This window comes from Rhamphochromis sp. 'chilingali', assembly GCF_963969265.1.
Source record: "Rhamphochromis sp. 'chilingali' genome assembly, chromosome: 22".
Classification (NCBI taxonomy): domain Eukaryota; kingdom Metazoa; phylum Chordata; class Actinopteri; order Cichliformes; family Cichlidae; genus Rhamphochromis; species Rhamphochromis sp. 'chilingali'.
The window spans coordinates 10933519-10956904 of NC_137950.1; positions in this window are offsets into that span (position 1 = coordinate 10933519).

Consider the following 23386-nt stretch of genomic DNA (forward strand, 5'->3'; position numbering starts at 1 on the left):
GTACATTGAATTTCAGAAGTCAGATATTCGTTTTTCATATTGTTTCAAAATTTAAGTAAGAATTTTCTTATTTTTACCTATTTAGAGTTTTGAACAACTTTTCCTAACTTTAATCTAAAATTTAATTTAAAGTTTTAAACATTGCTCAGTATGACTACATTTCCTCTCTGGTACATGGCACTTTTTCCATCTGCGTTAAACTGCTTACCCTCACTCAAATGTCTGTACCTTTCATTCTGAATCTTATTTTTCCACATGCCCACATATTCAATTTCATGCAAATATTTGAATTAATCAGAATCAGAATCAGAATCAGAATAATTTATTGATCCCTGGGGGAAATAATTTTTTGTTACAGTGCTCCATTTTAAACCAACATTAAGACAAGACAGACAATACGCTAACTAAGAATAGTACAATATATACATATATATATACATACATACATACATAAGTCACTTATAAATAAATAGTTGGAAAAGAAACATGTGTAGCTGTAGCAGCAAACAGTGTGTTAAGTGGATGCGTTGTACAGGGAGATGGCCACAGGCAGGAATGATTTCCTGTGTCGTTCAGTGGTGCTTTTTGGTAATCTCAGTCTCTCACTGAACGAGCTCCTGTGACTGACCAACATGTCATGGAGTGGGTGGGAGGTGTTATCCAACATTGTCTTTATCTTGGACAGCATCCGCCTCTCCGACACCACCTTGAGGGAGTCCAGCTCCATCCCCACAACATTGCTGGCCTTACGGATCAGTTTATTAAGTCTGTTGGCATCTGCGACCCTCAGCCTGCTCCCCCAGCATGCAACAGCATAGAGGATCGCACTGGCCACAACAGACTCATAGAAAATCCTCAGCATTTTCTGGCAGATGTTGAAGGACCTCAGTCGCCTCAAAAAATAGAGACGACTCTGGCCCTTCCTGTAAAGTGCTGTGGTGTTTTTAGCCCAGTCCAGTTTATTGTCAATGTGTACTCCAAGGTATTTATAGTCCTCCACAATGTCAACACTGACCCCCTGGATTGAAACAGGGGTCAAGTGTTTCCTGGTCTTCCTGAAGTCCACGATCAGTTCCTTGGTCTTTGCCACGTTGAGCTGCAGATGATTCTGCTCACACCACGTGACAAAGGAGTCGACCACAGCCCGGTACTCTGTCTCATCATCCCTGCTGATGCATCCAACCACCGCAGAGTCATCAGAAAACTTCTGAAGATGGCAGGTCTCTGTGCAGTGGCTGAAGTCTGTGGTGTAGAGGGTGAAGAGGAAGGGGGAGAGGACAGTCCCCTGTGGTGCCCCTGTGTTGCTGATCACCTTGTCAGACACACACTGTGGGAGACGTACATATTGTGGTCTTCCTGTCAGGTAATCAACAATCCAGGACACCAGAGAAGCATCCACCTGCATCGCTGCTAACTTATCACCCAGGAGGGTCGGCCTGATGGTGTTGAAAGCACTGGAAAAGTCAAAAAACATGACCCTCACAGTGCTCGCCGGCTGGTCCAGATGGGTGTAGACACGATTGAGCAGGTAGATGATGGCGTCCTCAGTTCCGAGACGAGGCTGATAAGCGAACTGAAGGGGATCCAGGTGTGGTCTTACTATGGGTCGCAGCTGGTCCAGGATGAGCCTTTCCAGGGTCTTCATGATGTGGGAGGTCAGTGCCACGGGCCTGTAATCCTGGGGGCCACTGGGACGAGGCGTCTTTGGTACAGGGACGAGGCATGATGTCTTCCACATCACCGGGACCCTCTGCAGACTCAGACTCAGCATAAACAGTTTATGAAAGACTCCACACAGCTGGAGTCTTAATCACCGTAACTACCACGAGAGTGAAAAACATTCTTATCTTATGACATGCTCTTTTTGATAAACACTTTTTTTTACAGTGTGCTTTTACGTGACCTCTTTCACAGATACCATCTCCTAAAATCAACATTTATATTACAACATTTTCTGAGTTTAGTGCCGACCACCTTCACAAGGAGGTGGGCGTGCTCCAAGGGCAAAATTCTCATGTTAGGACATCAAAATAATGTAATCATCCAGATGGCTTTAAAACACTGAACTCTCGCTATTAATCCAGCCTTCAGACACATGTTTGTGTTTCTAATTGCAGCGGGAGTGAAAAAAATGGTTCTGCAGTAAATCTCAACAGTTATGACAGCTGAGCGAAAATAGTGCTAAATGGAGACAGATCCTGGAGTCATTAAGTCAAAATGAGAGAGAAAGAGATATCTCAAAGATTTGACTCACAGCCAATACCGTTAGGAGGATGATATATGAACCTATTCGATCTGGGATTTTCACTCATAGTGGATGGTGTACAATGTACCCACAAGCATGTGCGCATACACACTCAACTCGCTGCCGATTCCACCTGCTCCCTGCAGCCCTACCAAGAAGCCTCCACACAATCACCTATCTCCTGACTGCTGACTTTGCAACTCATCCCACCCTCTTCTTAGTTTTTTCTCTAACTCTTTATTTTGTTCTTCTCATTTTGGCACACTCCTATAGACCTGTCATACAACTCCTCTCCTCTCCTCTTTGCTCCTCTCCTCTCCTCTCCTCTGACTTCTCCTCTTTGTGCTCATCTCTTCACTGCTGTCGTGGCGTATCAACAAAGTCCCATCACTGTCAGCCAGCGAAACTGCCTCTGCTTTTCAGTGTGTTGCTTGTGTGTGTGTGCATATGTGTACTGCTGAGACACTTGTCTTTGTTTCTCTACAGGAGGTACAATCCTGGCTTTAGACTCACACAGTCTAAAGTTCGTAGGGTTATCGAAATTGGGCTAGCTGCCGTATAATCGTGTGCTACCTAGAGGCTAGCTATAGAGCTATGGCTAGGCTAGCTATGGCTAGGATAATATAAAAACATTAGCAGATCAAAGATTGAGGGCAATGCTAAATTTTTCTCCTAAAAGTCAAACTTCTGTCAAAAGACAGAAATGATACATAAACAACACAAGGTTAGTCATTAATATGTTGCTCGCTATGAAAAATTCCTCATCCTAAGCTAGTAGCCACAGACATTCCACTTAGTCTCAGAGTGATTCTCTGTTCTCAGATTTTATTTCTTGTCTTTTCTGAAACTTTCAGATATTTTGGTTTCTGGCAAACTGAGCCCATGGTCTGACGTTACATTGGAAGATTTAAAAACTGAGCTTAAAGACAAGCTGCACATAAATAGTGCTAATAAAAAGCCAGAGAGGCTGACAATGATCACTGATTACTTTTAGGAGCTTGATTCTAATAAATAAAATAAGATACAAAGCCTTGTAACATGGTAAACAGACAACAACCTTAATGAATGCGAAGCTTGGACCCAGAAGCAGGGCTGATACGTCAGCACTTAAAAAGCAAAAGGAACCTTCTGCTGGCTGCACCAAGCATCAGCACCCAGGGTTATAAAAAAAAGTATATTCGGGAAGCACAGTGTAGAGTTAGGGTCATCAGTGATGATGACTTAGGCCTCCCAGGGTTAAGAGAAAAATATAAATGAACCAATCAAATGAAGTCAGTGCAATTATTCCTTACTAATTACAATGTTTACAAATGAGTAAAGCGCCAATCTATGTGATGGGAGTTCCTATTAGTAATGAAGAGGGCTTTCATTACACTCTCATTTACCTAAGAGGCCAATTTCATGGAAGCAAGCAAAGTCCTTCTCTCTAGATTGTATCTTGTTTGTTTGTTTTTTGTCATCATATATTGTCAAGCAAACATTTGGTTGACATAGTTTGGCATGGAGCAGTAATACCTTGGATGCCAGGCATTACTCTGATGTCTGTAAACAGACAGAGGTATCATGTCTGTTCACCATATTCTCAGGACCATAACAATGGATTTGACACATTTTTAATTTACAGGAGGAGAAACCATCAGCATTTGTGGGTGTATCTTGTGTCTGTATACACTGTTGTGTGAAAAAGTATTTGTTCCTCTCCTGATTTCTTGATTATTATTATTTTGTCACACTTACTCGTATCAGATCATCAAACTAATGTTAATATCAGACAAAGATAACCAGAGTAAATACTAAATGCAATTTTATAAACAGTATTTGTTCTTCTCATTTATTAAGGAAAAACAGTTATCCAAACTTAAATGAATTAAATGTGATTAAACACATTTACCGTATTGGAAAGCCGAGTTCAATTTCACCAGCCACACTCGGGTTGGATTACTGTCAGAGTTGCTGAGTCAACAAAGCACTTAAATAGGACCTGGTTGACAAAGTGAAGCAGGCTAAACGATCTCAACAAGCAACACATTGTCACAATCTGAAAAGAAGAAGCTCCCGTTACATATGGCGTAAAACTAACATAGCATTTCATAAAAAGATCATCATACTAAACCTCAAACATGGAGGTGGTAGTGTGGCGGTCTGGGGCTGCTTTGGTGCTTCAAGACAACTTGCTGCAAGTGATGGAACCGTGAATTCTGGTATCTGTCAGAAAATCTTGATGAAGATTTTCAGCTTGTGTGCTGAAGCTCAAGAGCACTCAGTTTACAGTGATCTGACTGAGAGAAAACAAAATTAAGTTATCATGAATGGCTGCATGCAGTTCTTGCTGCCAAAGGTGGCACAACCAGTTATTAGGTTCAGCAAACAATTACTTTTTCACAAGGGCTGTAGGTTTGGATAGCCTTTTTCCCTTAATAAATGATGTTTGATGATAGGAAACACACACACACACACACACACACACACACACACACACACACACACACACACACACACACACACACACACACACACACACACACACACACACACACATATATATATACATAGAGAGAGAGATACTTAAATGTTAAAATTGAACATGTTACAGAGAGACACGCATGCAGCAATGACACAGTGAAAGGGCACTGTAAATGTGAACGACACAGGTTATATTCCTGAAATCAACAGAGTGTTAGATGCCCATCTGTATTCACAGCGATTAAAAGGTCAGAGCGTTGTCCTGACATTCTCTGCACCTCTGGAGCTCATATCCCCCCCTGCCAGGTTGTGGAAATGTTATTGTAACTGAGATGCTAGCTGGACAGGGCCCAGTACGACACAGGAAGTGTGTATCCTAAATGGAGTTTCCATGAGATTCGGAGCGGCTTGACCTTTCAGTGATGGCCTCGATGTGAAGTACCTTCCCCTCAGGGTAAAAAGAAAAGGTGCGTCTGCTGTTTTCCTTTCCTCAATGGGAGCTTTATTGAATGGGGGAGTGGGAGAAAGAAGGGCAGCTGTTTCTCGTACGCTTTCTTTATCGAATGTCGGACAAAATTGTGATAAAGTCTCCTCGCATTTCTCAACCCTGAAAAGCAAAAAGTTGTTTGTTTTTGTCTTCCTTTACAAAAACAGGTCTCTCTGTGCAAATTCAGTAGGAACAGAATAGGTATGAAGCCAGAGAGTAGGGGACGTATTGCAACACACTCCTTAATATTGGGATTACTGGCCGTGAACCATGCCTGGCTTTATGTCTGCTCTGTCTGCCTTTATTATTACAGAGCTTTTTGTGATTTGCAGGATTTTGTTTTATGATATCTGTTGCAGCAAAGGCAGTATAGGATATTATCAGTTGTTGTAAAATATCACATACCTTGAAATATTACAACCTCATAAAATATGCTATACATCAAACTCTATTACTGCGAACGCTGTCCAATAGATAGCACACACAAGACCTCTGTCGCCTGTGGTTTTGTCATTTAAAGGATATATTGATTTGGCCTTATGCCAAACCATTTCTGTGTTATTTCCCTTAAGGCTGCAGTGGCTAAAGCACCCGTATTAATTTTGTAGATATTGATACTCTTAATAGAGCAACACACACAGGCACTCACCTTTTGGCTTTCTCTACGTAACAACCCATCTGTGAGATGTTTTAAGTTATTGTGGGGTTCTCATATTATTCTCATATTAAACCAAAGGAAAAACAGAGATCATTTAAGTGTGTGTGTGTTTGCATTGGAAAGAATTTCTTTCCTTCAATCTAAATTCAGTTGTCCTGTCCCGTAAAAGGTGTTGGTTGGCAGGTGGCTGGTCTTGATTGCATTAGACTGATGACGTGCTCAAAGCAGCAAAGAGAGGGAAAAAAGGAGAAGGTCTGTTTTCTTGCCAGAGGTATAACAAAAAAAAAAGGCGAAAACTCTTAAGTATGTGTGATACAGCAATCTGTGAGGGAGAGGATAGAGGTAGGATTAAGGGTGCAGACTGAGTAGAGAGCGAGATATGGCCGTGATAGAAATGATGATGTGAGAGAACACGAGCGGTGGGGGGAAAAGCACCTTCACAAAATATGAAATCAGTATCAGCATCTCCCAATCTCTTATTCCAACATCAAATAGCGGCGTTCCGACACTAATTTTCTGAACACAAAACAAACATTAAAGCCCTGGTTTTCTGTTTCCCTCAGATTATAGTGCCTTGGTGTGTCTCAATGAATTCCCCTCTATCTGATTCCCTGTTGTTCGCGCTCCCACCTGCCTGCCTGGGCTTTTTGCCTGAGCTTTGTTGGGCCCTGAGAGCAGCTTAATACCTGTGGCTGATCTTAAACCAGCAAAAGGCTTTCTCTCAGGCCTCCTGCTGCATCTCATTTCCTTCTACCGGAGGTCATTTGCAGATGCAGAACACTAAAAGACAGAGGATGAAAACAAGGGATTGCTGTGTGTATAGGTCAGATGGGTTTTTGTGAGCCAACAAAGGCTGTATTGTTAAAAGACTGATTTGAATCCTAAGTAATCACGTGGGGATGACTGTCGCGTCGATGTCTAAATATCAGTGGTCTGACAACTGGTATAGAGCTCCTTGTTCTCAGTCAGCACAGAAATGGACAGCAAACAGCGGCCCTGTTTTGTTTGGGTATCACACATTTTCAAAGAGGCTTGAATTCAGAGGAAGTGCCTACAGCGTCCAGTTGGTTTCTTGGCCAGTGGATTTTGTGCCAAGATAAATACAGTAAAAAGCCAGCTGATTTGTAACAGCACTTGCCTAAATGGATACCACTCCAAAGTCTTTGTGACAAATTCAAAGCAAGTACAAATATACTCTGTGGCCAGTGATCAAAATCAAGCCTAAAGATACAGACACAGCCTCTCTCTATCCATCACTTAGCCCACTTAAATTAGGGAAAGCAAAGGAAAATGGTTCCTGGTCTTTTGGTAGATCTTAGTCAAATGTAGGGGGGGTATCAATGGGATTAGTGGTCTTCAATCATTCAAGCTTATTGATCCCCAGTCTGAGGAAATATCTGGAGGGCTAGTGCAGTATAGCTGAAGTGGGATTGATTGGGAAAATGGGACGGGTGATTTAGTTGATGCTTTCAATCTCTTTGAAGTTCAACAAACACACAACAGCCTCCATCACAAACACACATAGACACATGCACTACATTTAAAAGTATAGTAGCCATGCTAACAGCTCTTTCTAACAGCAGCAACTGTGTGAAAAAATGGGAGTTCCTCTAATGGCCAGCATAGACTTGTTCCAGAAGGTACTCAGTCCGTTTGGACACCCATGGAACAATGGCCAACTGTAGTGATTAAAATTAAAACCAAGAATACCAATCACAAAACAGCTTTTCTTTATTTCCCACTTCAACTCTATAATGGGTGAATTTCTTTTACACTCTATTTTGCTAAGACGCTAAGTTAGTGTGAGCCGACACAAGCAGCTCACACTAACAGAAACAACTAAGTGTGACAAAATCTGCAAAAATAAATAAATAAATAGAAAGAAAAATCAGAAAGGCAGCATTTAGTTTTTCACAGCACTGTAGTGCCACTCAATCCTGCCTCCAGCATGAATTACAATGCAAAGATCAATAAAACACCTGCATGCTGAACAGTGCGTCGATTTGTTTGTATCACGCCGAACCTGTCTCCAGATTACAGCTCTGACAGCCTCCAAATCAGAAGGATGTCAAGATGCAAGCGAACACACCATCTGTGTGCTTGTTTTTAGCAACTGTGTAGCAGCAAGGGAGTGAAGGGCTGGGGGTAAACACAGGCCTAGTGTGTTTACCACCTTAAAGGTGTTACCACCTTAAAAACCAACCTAAAATTTGATCATAATGCATTATGAATGATACAATTTTTCTCCCTTCACATAATTGTCAGCAGAACAGAAAATAATAGTATTTAAACACCTACTATAATTATCTCGTCTCACTTTAACTCAAAGGTGGGTTTTTAAGAAACGTACATTAACTCCAAATGTATCCATTCTCAATGACTTGCAACATACAACACGGAGTACATACACTGTACAACGTGATTAAAAATATGAATAAAAAATTTGCAATATTGTTCATGCTCATTTAATTTTTTAACTGACATTAGATAATTACAGAACACAGTTTAAACACAGTGAATTTCTGTTCTGTTTACAAGTTTGTGATGGAGAAAAATATTGCTTTCCATAATACATTATAATCATCTTTTCATAGTAATTATAGAATCAGTACCAATAATAAATATAGTGAATCCTTTCAGGATTTATTGTGGTTTGACCTCCTTCACTTCACTAACCACCCACAGAACTTATATATAGATTCGTTAGGCCGTGAAATATCAACATGCACAATATCGGCTTCATAACTCTGCCCCACTTTGCTTTTTGGCTGGAGAAGAAAAGCTTCTTAGACTTTGCGGTTGAGCAGTCACTGAGTCACTAGTATTGATCAACAGCCTCTATCGACCTCAGTTCATTTTGTTCTATGGAGCAATAAAAGTCTAACTTGTTAATCCTTTTAAGTGGAACTAAATGATTTCAGGAGGCATCTCGCAGCAGGACAGATCTGCTATTTGTGTCCAAGCATTGCAACTTTACGTGGTGGGACGAGATGAGCTGCGGCCACTGCAGCCGTCCTTCAGTCTGCCACACAGTGTGTAATGAAGCCCAGATTTTCATTCTTATTTGTCTTAGTTGAACCGCAGCCAGCGAGCAAGTCAAACGTGCATCATGTGTCCATTGGTTAAGGTGAATAAAGTCTTTAGTATTCCTGGCGTGAGTCTTCTCTGCCTGCACAATTATGAAAGCCTGATCCAGTGTTGAAAAGAGAAAAGGCTCAGTAACTTGTCTGATTTGACTGTCAGCATGTTTGTCCAGCAGCTGGAGGGACACAGTGAACAGAGCAACAGAACTTCAAAACGCGTATCAGGTTTTATATCATTGGTTAGTCCCTGTTTTATAATTTAATTCAATTTTAAGGCCTCTGTAGCTACCGTGTTGTTTACATCAGCCCCTCCGTCTTCTGTTCGGTTTGTTTAGACTGGACCTTGGTGAACGCTCTCTTCATCATATAACTGAAGCAAGCCATTTAGTACACATTTGTAAGGTTAATGTAGTCAATGTTCAGTTTTCTTTATTATTTAGAGGGAGAGATTATTACATTTTTCTTCTAAACTTAAAAAAAAATAGCTTCCAAATCATTATGCTTACTTTCAGGAAAATGGAAAGTAGACACATTAAACCTGTGGCATCTGTTATTTGATAACATACATGAAATATCACCATCATTATTGGCCACCCAGCACATCTGACAGATGGCACCCATCTCAAAATGGCTGTTGTTGTCTTATCTGGGCAGTGGCAGACTGAAATGTTAATGAGGCCTTTTGATCAACAGCAGCCCCGTCTGTCAAGCTAGCCTTTAAACTGATCGGTTTGTTTGTCCAGAAGATTACGGGGGAAAAAAGAAAAATACAACCTTCAGTCCATTGACCTCTTTGCTGAATTAAGAGATACAAATAGTTTTGTCTTTACTGCCAGTGATTGGTTTCATGGCCCCTGCTGTATCCAGGTATTGACTTGGTCTTAAAAAGAAAGACAGAAGAACAAGAAGTACTTTGATGGGGAAAAGGATTTGTACAAGAAATCCCAAATGGAGATGAATACCGGAGAAAACTCCAACATCAGCAAGCAGAGAGTGACAGAGATTTAAGCCTGAAAGAAAAGCAGAAAGGAGAGAGGAACTGCCAAGAAAGAAAAGGAGGAAATTGAGAAGGGAATGAATATATTCATCTGAAGTTGCGAAAGAACAAAGAACACATCTTTGATGTTGCTCGTTCTCCACTGTGAAGATTATAACTTCATTATGAATCACAATAGAGATAGGGATGAACGGCTCTAGCTACGTGTCTGTCATCATAACTGAAACCCCCAGAGAGAGCATCCGCTGGTCAGTGTTAATATCAGAGATGATAGCAAATTGGTCCCGTGGGACGTTTTTAGAAATCCTGTTTAAGCTGCTCTGTTTAAGCTATTAAGTTTGTAGAGTCAGGTGAAAAAGAAAGCTTTCACAGGACTCTGTGCAGTGCAGGGACTCAAGTCTGGATTTTGACAGCAACTTAATTTCATTGTCCTGTTTCATGACCAAATTCGGGTCAACGTATGGTTGTTTGACTGATGGCCTCACATTTGACTACAATACTCTACAATACAGAGGAGTTAATGGTTCACTTGAAGTCTTCAAGGTGTCCAGGTCCTGTGGCTGCAAAACAAGCCCAAATTGTCACCCATCCACCATCGTGCTTCACAGTTGGTTTGAGGTATTTGTGCTTATATGCTGAATTAATTTTTCTCCATGTGCTGTTGTCCATTACTGCTTTTAATGTCATCCAATGTCCAAAGCACATTGTTCCAAAAGTCACACCAAGGAAAACTAGATCTCTGTGCAGCTGCAAGGGTAATGGACAATATTTTGGGGCTTCCTGCCTGGTTCAAGACATTCTGTTCAGTCCTCCAGCTCATTTAAGAAAAGGTAATAAACTGACAATAGTAGACAATAGCTAGTGGTTGTGAGACAGCATTTTGGCAAATGCAACTCTTCTAATTCTCTCTGCATGGACTGTTTCCCGGCATGCAAACAAACCCTGATCAAATGTGATGGATCTATAAAACTGGGTCTACAAGTAGGCCACATTATAAACAAAAAAGCTTCCATACCCAAATCTTGTCCCTCACCTGTATACTCCACATACTCATATGAAAATATCTATTTATAGAAATGAGAAAAACCAAGCAAGATTAAAAGCCAATGCCAAAAAACTAGTGAAGAATTTTCAGACATCTGCATAATCTCCAGGAATCGTTAAAGACGCATTTCCAGTAAGAGAATAATAAACTTCCGTGACCAGCTTCCAATTACAACACCCAAGATGTCCTCGTAAACTGAAAACCAAGTCTGGAAATTAAATTAAGAAGAGTATTGGACAAGCTTCTAATTGAATACAAAAATATAGTGGTGGATTGCCTCCAGTGGAGCCAGAAGAACAAAGCCTTTTCAAAGCTTTAACAGGACCTAAACCTCAGAGAGAAAAGAAGATTTTACTGTGGGCAGAATACATTTCCAAAACAAGATTTGACATGTACCCAAGCATTCACCATGATATGCAACAACAGAACGTCACAGGGAGAAAAAGATGGTGCTACTGTCTAAACCACATCATCAACTTAACATCTTCTCTCCAGAAAAACACAAGTATGAACTCGCACTGGAGACACAGCGTAACTGGCTTCGCCTTGCCACGCTATCAGAGAGCTCAGCTGCCCAAGCTGTCATTTGACAACATGCTGAAAAAGAAATTCAGTAAAACCTCTCACTTTGGGTGTAAGGTGAGTTACATACATTTCATTTACAGCTGAAGTCACAATAAATACTGAATGCAATCTTATTTTAACCACCAGACTAGCTGTGGTTCCTATGCATCCATCCATATTATTTTATTTTACAGGCGCAGGTTTGCTTCATAGAATCTGATTTGCTTCTTGCAACAGAAATATTACAACATCTTATAAAATAAAATTTAACTTTAACTTTTAATTTAGCATTTTTCATGGACGTTGATCCAGTGGCTGAATGAATTTGAACCTTAGGTCATATCTCTGTGAACCTCTGTGCTATCTAAATATTTCAGTCATATTTCATCAAGCAGAGTGCATTTTTCTAATTTCATTTACAGTCCCTCTTGTATATGCATAATGCATGAGCTCCTATCCTTCACTTGCATAGACCGTATATAAAGTCCATGTTCATGTTGCAGGTTTTGAGAGCCCTAGTGTAGTGATTCACATATGAAAAGATACACCTGCCTCCTTTGGAAAAAGATCTCACAATTATTCCTATACTAAATAAATATAAAAAAGGTTTTCTATCTACACTGTTACAAAAAACATCTTAAAAAAACGATAATATTCCGGCAGCTGGGGCGCCAAAACACTACCGTAAAATAACAGAAAATAACTTCCTCATGAAAATACAGTTATTTCCAGTAATGAAAATAGAGTTTGTTGCGCTAATTTCACATGGGATTCTGCCTTTTCTAAGTGCTTTTAGACATTAAATTAGGAACATTTTAACGTGATCAAACAATGAAATTACCTATAAACAAGGTCACTGAATGTGGCAATATGAATCATAATACGTAAATGTACAGAAATATACAGTTAATTTAAATAATAATGAATTGCATGCCCTGGGACAGAGGCGAGGCTGCCATATCGCACCATCGGCCTCTCTGGCCATTACCAGTAGGTGAAGAGTCTTGACCACGGACACAATACCGAGAGTGTCTGAGTCGGGGCTTGAACCGGCAACCTTCTGAGCACAAGGCGAACTGCCAACTCTTGAGCCACAATCGCCCTAAATCACAAGGACAATAATACTTATGTGATGTAACACAAGCTTATAGGACTCATGTTATATACTTTTCCATAGCATTACATTTGAATTCAACAGTTCAATCTTTCATTTAACGGACAGATATTTGTGAAATCATGAAACATTTGTGAATGTATTTTTACAAACTAAATATGCATATGTAAAAAAATATATATTTAAAAAAACAAGTAAATTGTGTTTTACTATATGTGCAGTGATGTTATGTTATTTTACCTTTGACATGTAAAATCACAGTTTGCTTATGTAAATTTCATGATATTCTAGAAAGACAGTACAAAACTGTAAAATATACAGTAAGATATTTTGACATTACTATTTATTGGAACAGTGTACATATAAGTGAAGTACATTTTCAAATTGTGTATCCTTCTTTAAATATGTCCTTAAGCTAATGCCTCAGTCAACAATAAAATACAAGGTTTTCTCAGGTAATTTTACTTATGTCCACTGCTAATTCTTCAACTTCATTTCAGACAAATCCTGTTTTGTCCCTGAACATAGCTGGCTTTATAGATAAAGCCTGTCAGAGGCACGAGGCTGAGCAGCACAGATTAAAAACACTTCGCTGTTGAGTGTGTGAATAAAACACAGTGTCACGGTCGCTGGATTTCACACACACACAAAAAAAACAGAATCCAGAATTTACTGAAAATACAGGTTATCATCGCTTTTTTCAGCATGGTTATGTTCAGCTTTAACCGTCCTCCCCATTCTATAATATCTTAAGCTTTCCGTGTTTACATTTTTTGCCAGTCTACATGACAGTGAGTTTAACACATTTAAACACATTACACATCCCTCTTAGGGTTTTATCCAGTTGTTAACATTTTGCACTAATGATTAAATCAAGAGAGCTTCATTTTAATTAAACTGATACAAGTACTCAGTTACTAGTAATGTAATGTTAAAACTAGCTGAGAACTTTAGAGTTGTTTGCTTCTCCTGAGGTGTCCTGGACGCTGATGATGAACTAGCTTGGCTTGTAAGGTGCATTTATAATTGCTGCAACTTTGGTAGCCGAAATTTAAAACACAATGTAATTACTGGAGATATTGATACACTGACTCTTTGGAGTGCAACGAACAGCTAAACAACACAATGTCAAGTAATATCATCTATGGAGAAATAAATGGGAATTTTATTTTACGATCAAAAGACCCCCTAAACACTTCCTTCCACTTTGCATTTGTATTGTAGCAAAGTGTAACGATGGTTCTCTTTATTACTTAGACACTTACACATGAGTATCTTAGATAGTATCTGAATAAAACCCATCGAAAGAGGTTTGTCATGTTTTATTGATTGATGTTTTCTGTACTTGATTCTTTGCTGGTAGCCTGTCAGTTGGTAGTGATGAAGCTCTGCCCTAGGACTAGAAATATAGATTAGTACAGCAAGTTTGGTAAGGCCAATTGAAAATAATAGTTTTAATACAGTGTTTTAATATTTATGTAGTAAATTACTATACTATACACTTTATAGAATCTACCTACAATAGGAGGCGAAGAGTCTCCAGACATCCTGAAAGGCTTTTGCAGGTTCCAGTTATAACAAAGTGTAATTGAGGAGGGGATGGGACGGGCATATCAACCCTTATTTTACATTAAAGGTTGATCAAGGCCAGGTTAGGCAATATTTATTCAATAGTTGTTGCTTTTTCTGCAGTCATGATTTAATATTAATAAAGTTTTTTTTATGCAAGCTGTGTGTTAAGTATACCACTTCCCCTGCCGGTGGCGGACTCCCTCAGGTGTCGGTGCGTTGGTGGTTCTTTGTGTCTGGGGGTGGGCGTCCGGGTACACACCGGCTCACTCCTTGGCGGCCGCTTGTCGGGGCCTGGAGCCTGGGGCTCGCTCGGGCCCCTTTGGAGGTGGGGTGCCCCCGGCCTCTCGGCCTGGGGCTCGGTCACTCAGGCGCAGCTGGGGGCCGGCGGAGCTCACGGGCGCGTCACTGCAACTCCCCCTGACTTCTGCTCCGCGGCTGCTGGGCGAGCCCTCATCTGGGACTCTCCTCAGCTCTTACTGGAACAGTGGCGCGGCTGCCCCTCTGTTGGTCTTCCATGGTCTCTTGTGTTCTGGGGGCCTCTGGATGTCTGGAGTTTTGATCTCCTCCATACCCGCTTCACACCCTGGAGGACGGGGCTGTGGCCCCCCCACACTCCCTAGCAGATCATTACATGGAGAAACCTTTGGAATGCAAGCATGCTGATCCACACAGGTATGCACACATGGGTATTCACAGACGCGGACTAAAGCTTTCTTGGCTGCTGCCTCAAAGCACACTGTGCGCTGTCTATCTTGCGTGCTGCACAATATCGTTTATTATTTAGTAAATATTGATATCTATGACTAGCTAGTTTATTGTGATGGTGCTTTGTTTTCTCTATTATTATGTTGCTCTTTGTTGTTTGCTGTCTCCTCTGTTTGTTTTTTTTGTTTGTTTTTTTTTTTTTTTCTCCATACAGGTGACCCAGGAGTTCTTTTTTTTTTTCTCTCTCTTCCCCCCCCTTCTCACCGTCTCTTCTCCCCTTTGGTTTTCTTTCTTTCTCTCCCCCTCTTTCTCTCATTCATTCCCCCTGTCCTATTTATTAAAAAAAAAAAAAAAAAAAAAAATGACAAAGGATGAACTGAAGCTCTGCCATCACGTAATGTCGCATACTGCTGTTTCTGATGTCATTTAAAAAAAAAAAAAAAAAAAAAAAAAAAAAAAAAAAAAGTGATTAATCCGAGTTATTGCTGCTAAAGATGGTTTTACAAGCCACTGAATGATGGAGTGCAATAGAGTCCTGGGAAACCTCCCATTTCAAATGACTGTATATATTGTAAATGGACAGACATCTCAAATTTGTATTACATGAGTCAAGGTTTGAAGGTTTTGCAAGGCTGTGTTAATACAGTTTCTTTTTATTTACACCAGAAAACCACTGAGGAGAGAGTCCAACAGTCCTCCAAAGTATTCCCAGCAATAAAATCAAGTGTACACATGCTATTTGTGTGCTCCTGGTGTAGAAACTGGTACTGGGTGTTAGATTAAAGGGTGAGGTGGCAGTGTCACAAGGTTATCAAAACTGACACCATGATTCATTGAATTAGCCACTGATATCCCCCCCTGTACATTCTGCCGGCCCGGAGCTGCCACTGTCCCTGCTTATTAGACCTAGATTATACTCATCCACCACCTCGGTGACACGCTGCACCTATACATAGCCTCACCATGTGTTTACGCAGTGAGCAACATGACTACCTCGTTGCTGTTGCCCATCACATTTCCTGCAAAGCTAGAGAATGCGCAGAGACATCCATAAATAGTAGCTTTTCATTACTGTGAAAAGCATCGGCCCATTTGACTGCTGTTACTAATGCTGTCGCCAGATGAGTATATTATGACTTAAAATTAAAGTGACATCCAATCTTTTTCACTGTCATTTGGTGACATTCCTGCTGCAGCTGGTGGGTGAAAAACCATGAGGCCATGAAGCCTGAGCTTTACAATTCCTTCAAACTCCACTATATAAATATCTTACGAGCAAGATAAAGAGAGAGTGGGAGAGTTATTTTTATGTCCCCGAATCAAACTTTTGAAGCCGAAAGATTTTCTTTTCTCTTGATGGTGACAATCTTTTATGTTTAATTGAAGGACTCTATATTCCCCCGAGGGTCCTGAACTTTGTTGAGCTCTTGGCTTTTGAAAACATTGATTCCCGGGATTGTTTGAAGCATGAGCTGGTTTTCACGATAAACAGAGAAGCGAGTAGGCCACAGTACCTATTGCTCGGGTACAAAGACCTAATCAGCACTCGGGAAAGGGAAATGATAACCTCTATTATCCCCATTCAAAAAACATTTTTAGCGATACCTCTTCAGTGCTGTTGGGATGGGTGGAGGGGTCATGGGGGAAGCAAATGCATCAAGTGCCCCTCAACTGCACATCTAATGTCACTCTATCATTGTTCCAACATTAGATATACAATGTCTCATTTATCTCACTGTGCACTCCTCATTAACCATGCTAGATTCTGAGATGGTCTCTGGAGGCCTAATAGCTGCAATTAGCAAAAAGAGCTGCTCTGTAGCTTGAGTATCATGGCGCAGAACTCCCAGGTCCTCCTCCACGGACACACACACACACTGAGGCTGGAAGCCTGTCACTGGGAATTGTAGCCCTGGTGTGTTGAGTGAGAGTAAGACGAGAGCGAGAGACATATCCAGCAGGCTAAGGCAGAGTTTCTTGTGCATTTGCTTATAATGTTGGGCTGAAGGTGCCAAGCTCGATTTCATTGGCTGTCAGGATGAGGAACACCAGGCCTGGATTAGCAGTGGGTGTAGAGGGTAGGAAGAAAAAAAAACCTAATGATTAATTAAAGCCTTTTTTTTTAACAAGGGCTTTTAAAATATTCACTTAAGTGGCCCCCATTAAACCACTTTATCCGTTTATATATAATCTCAGCCCTGATGGATAAACAATTGACTTTGTGAAGGCTGCTGGCACAGATTTTCCACAATTTTAGTTTCATTAGTTAATCCTCATTTCATTAAGTGCTTCTAATTCACAATAAAGGGAAGTGACAGGTCCGGGTGAACAATATAATCCGATTATGGAAGCCATGACCTGACTTTTAAGTGATCAGCATAGTTCCAGTGCTTGGGATCATTGATTTTTGATGCATTATTGGAGGTTTTTTTAAAATGTGAATTTATGTGTTTATTTGTAGATTGATCAACTGAAGAATCGGCTATCAGGCATAGCTCATTTATTTTACCTAAAACTGTGCAGTGAGAAGCACAGCAGTGTTAAACCCACAAACCAGTGTCTAATTAATGTGTTTCTAGCTATAGAAAATATTTACTTGGACAGCATTAGAATTTTTGTAATTTTCCCTATATTACACCACTATAGTAGAATTTAATGAAGAACAATGCAGATGGGATTGAAATGGAGACATTTAGCCTTATTGCAGTGCATTTTGCTCTCTTTGAAGGGAAATATCAGCATGCTCATGTTCACAATCATGATGCATCAGAAGGATACAAAGTGATCTTCCCATACCATCAGAGATGCAGCCTTTTGAACACTAGCGCTGATAAGAAGAGGGGCCGTCTCCTTAGTGTGGAGGATGTGGCATCCATGCTTTCCAAAAAGAATTTGAAATTTCGATTAATCTGACAGCTCTTCTGCGGTCAGATGAATCATTTTGCCTCAGTCCATTTTAAATGAGCTTTAGCCCAGAGAGGACGGCAGCTTTTCATGTTCACATATGGCTTCTTTGCATGATCGAGCTTTAAACTGCATTTGTGGATGGCACGGTGAGTGTTCCTGAACCCATGACTATACAGAAAAAAGGGAAAAGCATAGTAGGTCCCCTTTAAATTTTTGATTGAAAAGTTGAGCTTTGAAAAAAAACTTTATATGAATTCAGAACATCAGCATCCCAGAATAATTTTACAATATTCTAAGAAGCTTCTTGTGAAGTGCGATGCTAGGCCTCCTCCGTTTGAGGTCAAGTGACTGTGGAGGAAAGTTCGTAACAGTCTGCACCCGTTGGTGTTCTTTAGGTCTGAAGAAATTCTTGTAAACCTTTGAGGTGGGTGAGAACTCATTATTCTGCACCACAAAGATGCAAACCAAAGGGTGAAGCAAGTCTCTGAGGAATACAGTTCTGGATCTCCTTGATCTGAGTCGGGTCAATTCACTCTAGGTGTCCAACTCCAGAGTCACAAAATCTGAATATTTCCACCACTGCGGTTCGCTGAGAGTTTGCTGCAATATCATTTTCTCTGGTCTTAATCCCCTTACATACACCTTTCTGCTGCTGCCATGGATTGCAAACAAGGATCAGTTGATCATCCTTTTCTCTGGCAATCCACTGTAAAATCCTGTCATGTATAGTCTTATTTCCCCTCCTGAGAAAGTGTTTTATTAACCATGGCTCATGATTTGAGACACTCTCATCTCTTGATTCAAATCTTGGATTGGAATCTTGGGATGTTCTGGGTTTTTTTGAATTCAGTAAAGTCTGTACCTGTGATGAAGTTGCTTCCTTTCTAACTCTCAGAAAACAAAACCCATCTGCTGATGGTGCCCTCACTTTTGGTCTGCTTGATTGCGCTTTGGATAAAAGTGATCCAGTTTCCACAAAGTCTTTTAGAGGTCCATGCGCTGCCTCCTGAGAAGACCCTCACTTAGCCATGATTTGACACAGAGAATAAAATGTTGACTTTTGATACTTTAACGGATGCAATGCCGTGTTTCTCACTGTCACAATGCTACTTAGTGAGCATTGTTCTGCTGGAAACTTGAGGCGCAGCCAGGTGAACAATGGCGGTTGATTTATTTGAACAAGCCTTTGATGAGTAGATCTGAACCCCATTAGTCTCAAAATGTGAACTTGTTAACAAAAAAGTCAACATTATCAGTGGCATACATGAAATTAAATGTGATATTTCTTCTTCATAATACATGTAACTTTCAGCGAATGTAAGTGTGAGTGTTTGTTTCAAAACTCAGACTAATGGTGTCAAAGTCTGAACTTGAGATGATTATTCATGCTTTTATTTCCTCCCTTTTAGACTACTGTAACGGTCTTTTTACCTGTTTTAACAAATCAGCCTTAAATCGTCTTCAGACTGTGCAGAATGCTGCAGCACGTCTCTTAACAGGCACCAAGAGAAGATCTCATATTACTCCAGTTTCAGCCTCCCTTCCCTGGTTGCCTGTAAGTTTTAGGTTTCATTTTAAAATTTTAGTTCCGACCTTTAGGGCCCTACATGGTCAAGCTCCCAATATTTATCTGACCTGCTGAAACCACATTCATCCACACGCTCGTTTTAAAACTCGTGGTGATCGGGCCTTTCAGGCAGTGGCACCACTGTTGTGGAATTCTCTCCCACTGTCTCTTCGCTGCACGGACTCCATTGATTCTTTTAAAAAACAGCTGAAGACATTTTTATTTAGAAAAGCATTCCCCTTATGTTGTTTTTATCATTTTATCTATCTGTTACATTGTTTTATATTTCCATTTCTTGTGTTGTAAAGCACTTTGTGATTTTTATCTGTGAAAAGCGCGATATAAATACATTTTACTTTACTTACTTTACTTTGTTTGTCTTCCAGATGACAGCTGAGATAGGCTCCAGCTCCATGGTGCCCAAGTTGGATAATGATGGGTGGAAGTCTTCAACCTTTCTGATTATTCTCATCTTTATATGACAGATTGTTGATGTGGTCTCAGACACTATATATGATACATTGCTTAACTCTCGTAATCACTTTTGTGCACACCATAATATGTAAATGGCCTCCACAAATTAGGGAGAATTACACAAGATTAAAATTAATCTCCTGTCTAAGTACCGTACGGGCTTAGAGGTAGGCGCAAGTTAGCTTAGCATAATGCCTGGAAGCAAAGTAACGTGGCTCTTTTCGAGTGTCTTTTAGAGGTGTCTTTTTTTGGTGGTGTTTTTTTTTAAAAACAAGTGGCTGACTCCTGGGCTGAAAAGTGTAAGTCAGTGTATAAGTGCCAAAAACTGCAGTTCCTAGAGTGAGACTCAAATATCAAACTGCCTGATTTAACAGCATTAAAAAAAAGCTGTTTGCATGTTCTTAGTACATAAAATTACCTAGCACAAAGTAGGTAGCAGGTACACAGTACTGGGTCAACTACACATTACACCAACCAGCTGCTCAGCTCTCAGCACATGGTTTTTGCACTGATTTTAATGCTAGAGAAGGTTTGGAACGCTGCATTCATTCCATCATTTCTTACAGTTGATTGTGGAAGAAATTTCACAAACTCACGTATTACAATGGTGCCATCCTATTACAGTACATTCAAAGTGAGTGCGCTCTTTAGAACGACCTGTTCTTACAGAAATGTTTGTAAAGGCAGACAAGGCTAGGTGCTTGAGTTCATATGCCTGTGGCAATCGGACTAAAAACACTTTAATTAAAGGATTAATAGTTACTCAATACTCTTTTGTCTGTATAATCCATTTGTTTCTGCATGTTTCGCTAATCAAGATTGCTAACATTAGCACTACACCCTCTTGTTTTAAGATTATAAGGTTGGAGTCTTACCAATGTGGAGTCCACAAACCCCTGGTGGTTAAAAGCTGACCACAAATTTTACAAGTTGTTCAGTGTGTTACACAAATACTGAGCTTTTTTTAAGTTGTGCTTTTTAAACTTTAATATATGACCTAGCAGCAGTGGACATTACCAGACAAGCTAGTTCCCTAATCCATTCTCTTCCACTATCCTCCTGTGATATTTGACCCATGCAGCTGTGATCAGTCAGGTAATCTCAGAGTCCATCAGTATGAGTAATATCTTTCACATGTAATTAGTCATGTGACTAACTGAAAATGTAAAATTATGCATTATAACTACTACTTTGCTAGCCTGCCCTTAGAGCATTCCCCAAAAGCAGCAGAGTAGCAATTCATGGGGTCCTTTTGCTTTAAGTCTTAGACACAAAGTGCATGATGGAAGTTACCAGCATGTATATTTGTCTCAGTCTAAGCTGCAGCTCTTTGTATGAGGACAGCAGTCACAGTCTGGCATAAAGGAGAAGGATAGAGGGGGAGCGAAGGGAGAAAGGGATGATAAGAAAAGGCAGAAGAAAAGAAAAAAGATGAGAGACTGATGCCCAATTTCTCTCTATCGGAAACCTTTGCAAGTCTGTACACAAGTCCTGAAACTGGAAGAAGGGAAAACGTGGAAGGGTGAGCAAAGGGAGAAATAAAAATAAAGGTGACAGAGGCAGTGACAGTGACAGGAAGGGGATTTAATTGCTAGGACAACCTTACCAGTCAGGTTTAAAGCAGGAGCTGGAACAAGAGGAAAAACTAAAAGCTTGATGGGGACAGAACAAGGCCCAGTAATTTTCCATAGAAGCTCCTATTATCTGCCATGCTGTCTCAGAGCCAAGAGTCCAATCCCTGGGGTATAGCTTGTGTCTCCCTTTAGACACACATGTGCACACACCAGGAGAAAACTCGCAAGCGGACAGACAGATAATCAAAGAAACACATGTGCAGCCATACAGAGAGACAGGCAGGCAGGTAGAGGCGGGCAGGTGGACAGACAGACAGGAGGGCAGGCCGGCAACACTCAGGCACCCAATGTCCCCAAGCAGCTAGAGATATTGCTGCTCCACTGAACAGCATAATGACAGTCTCTTCTACTTCACATGGGCTGGCCGATGTGAAAATCTACTCATAGTCGTTCTTTGCTTCAATTCCATCAGGAGAATAGACTGCTGCTGCTGGCCCCTGAAAGGAGCAAATACGGCAGCATATGACTGTATGGCTAAATAGAGGGGAGGGGGGTGTCTAAGTAAACTTATTTGACGGCAGGTTAGTTTGGATGGCATGTAGATTGGGTTAAATGAATAGACAATTTTTGTTTCTGTGTTTGGGCAGTACTGCTGGCTGGGTAGCTAATAAAGGATGAGGGTTTGTGTGGTGCAAATGAGCTCAAGAAGCACACTGCTCTCCACGGGGAGCTCGGAAAGCAGAGAGCTGTCTGCTAGTGAGGCCCCGCCACTACACGGCACACACACACTCACTGAAAAAACACAACTCATCCTCGATTAAGACTAATGGGTACTTTGTCAAAGCAGAGGTTTGAATCACAGCTCGAGATTCCTCCTGCATTCCATCTTAGACGTGCACACACCCACTCACATTTATGTCAGTCACTTCCTTGTTTCGTTATCCAGATGATTCACAGGGAAATTATATCATCTGACGCAATGATGCAGACTCCAGGGTGCGATAGCGCGTTTTATTTGGCCTGATAGGGTGGCAATTAGCCGCAAAATTGATGGGCAGCCAATCATACAAGGCTAATTAAACAGGCATTCACAGTATAGAAACTGGGCTTTGAGTTCACAGAGCTACCCAAACTGGTTAGCGCTGGTGCAAGGTGGAGGCTTTCATCATTTTTTTCATGTCCTTTTGCAGTGTTTTTACTTGCGGTGACTTACCTGAATGCAAACTAGTCACGGCAGCCCTGTTTGATTTGCTCCTGCCTGCTGCTGGTTCATGGTAATTTCTGTTTACTTGGACGTATATTTGCTTAGAGTATGTTTCTCAGAAGGTAAGCGTGAACCCGTGAAATGACTGAAGAAGTGTGAAATGAATCAATTAGGCTGCGACCACAGATGGGTAAATGTTACTCTTTCTTTGCCTTGTTTGAAGAAAAAGAAATTTTATGCACACTGCCCGAAGGCCTTTATTTTTCATTTTCAAGATTGCATAGAGGCTATTGTGGTTTTTAAATTACAGGAGTTGCAGGATAGTGTGTGCGTGTGGGTTTTTTTTTTTTTTTTGTGCAGAACAGACTCAAACTTTTAATGCACTATTCATTAATGTGCTTCTTCAGCAGATAGTGCGCTGAAGATAACCTCAGTCACTCACAGCTATGCCTCCTGCTTTTGGGAGGGAACCGAAAAAGACAAGAAAGCAATTATATCAGGTACTCTCTCTCTCTCTCTCTCTCTCTCTTTGTTCTCCCAGGCTGATGACAAATGGAGGAAGACGAGCAGAGCTGAAGGTGATGGTGTGCATGTGTGTGTGCTTATGTGGGTGATGGTAAGCGGCGGTGGTGGGGATCATGCTTCATTTCAGCTCATGTTATGGTGGGGGGAGTAGTGCTGACCAAGAGCACTGACAGTTTTTAGGGCTTTTAGCTTCCTCTCTTCC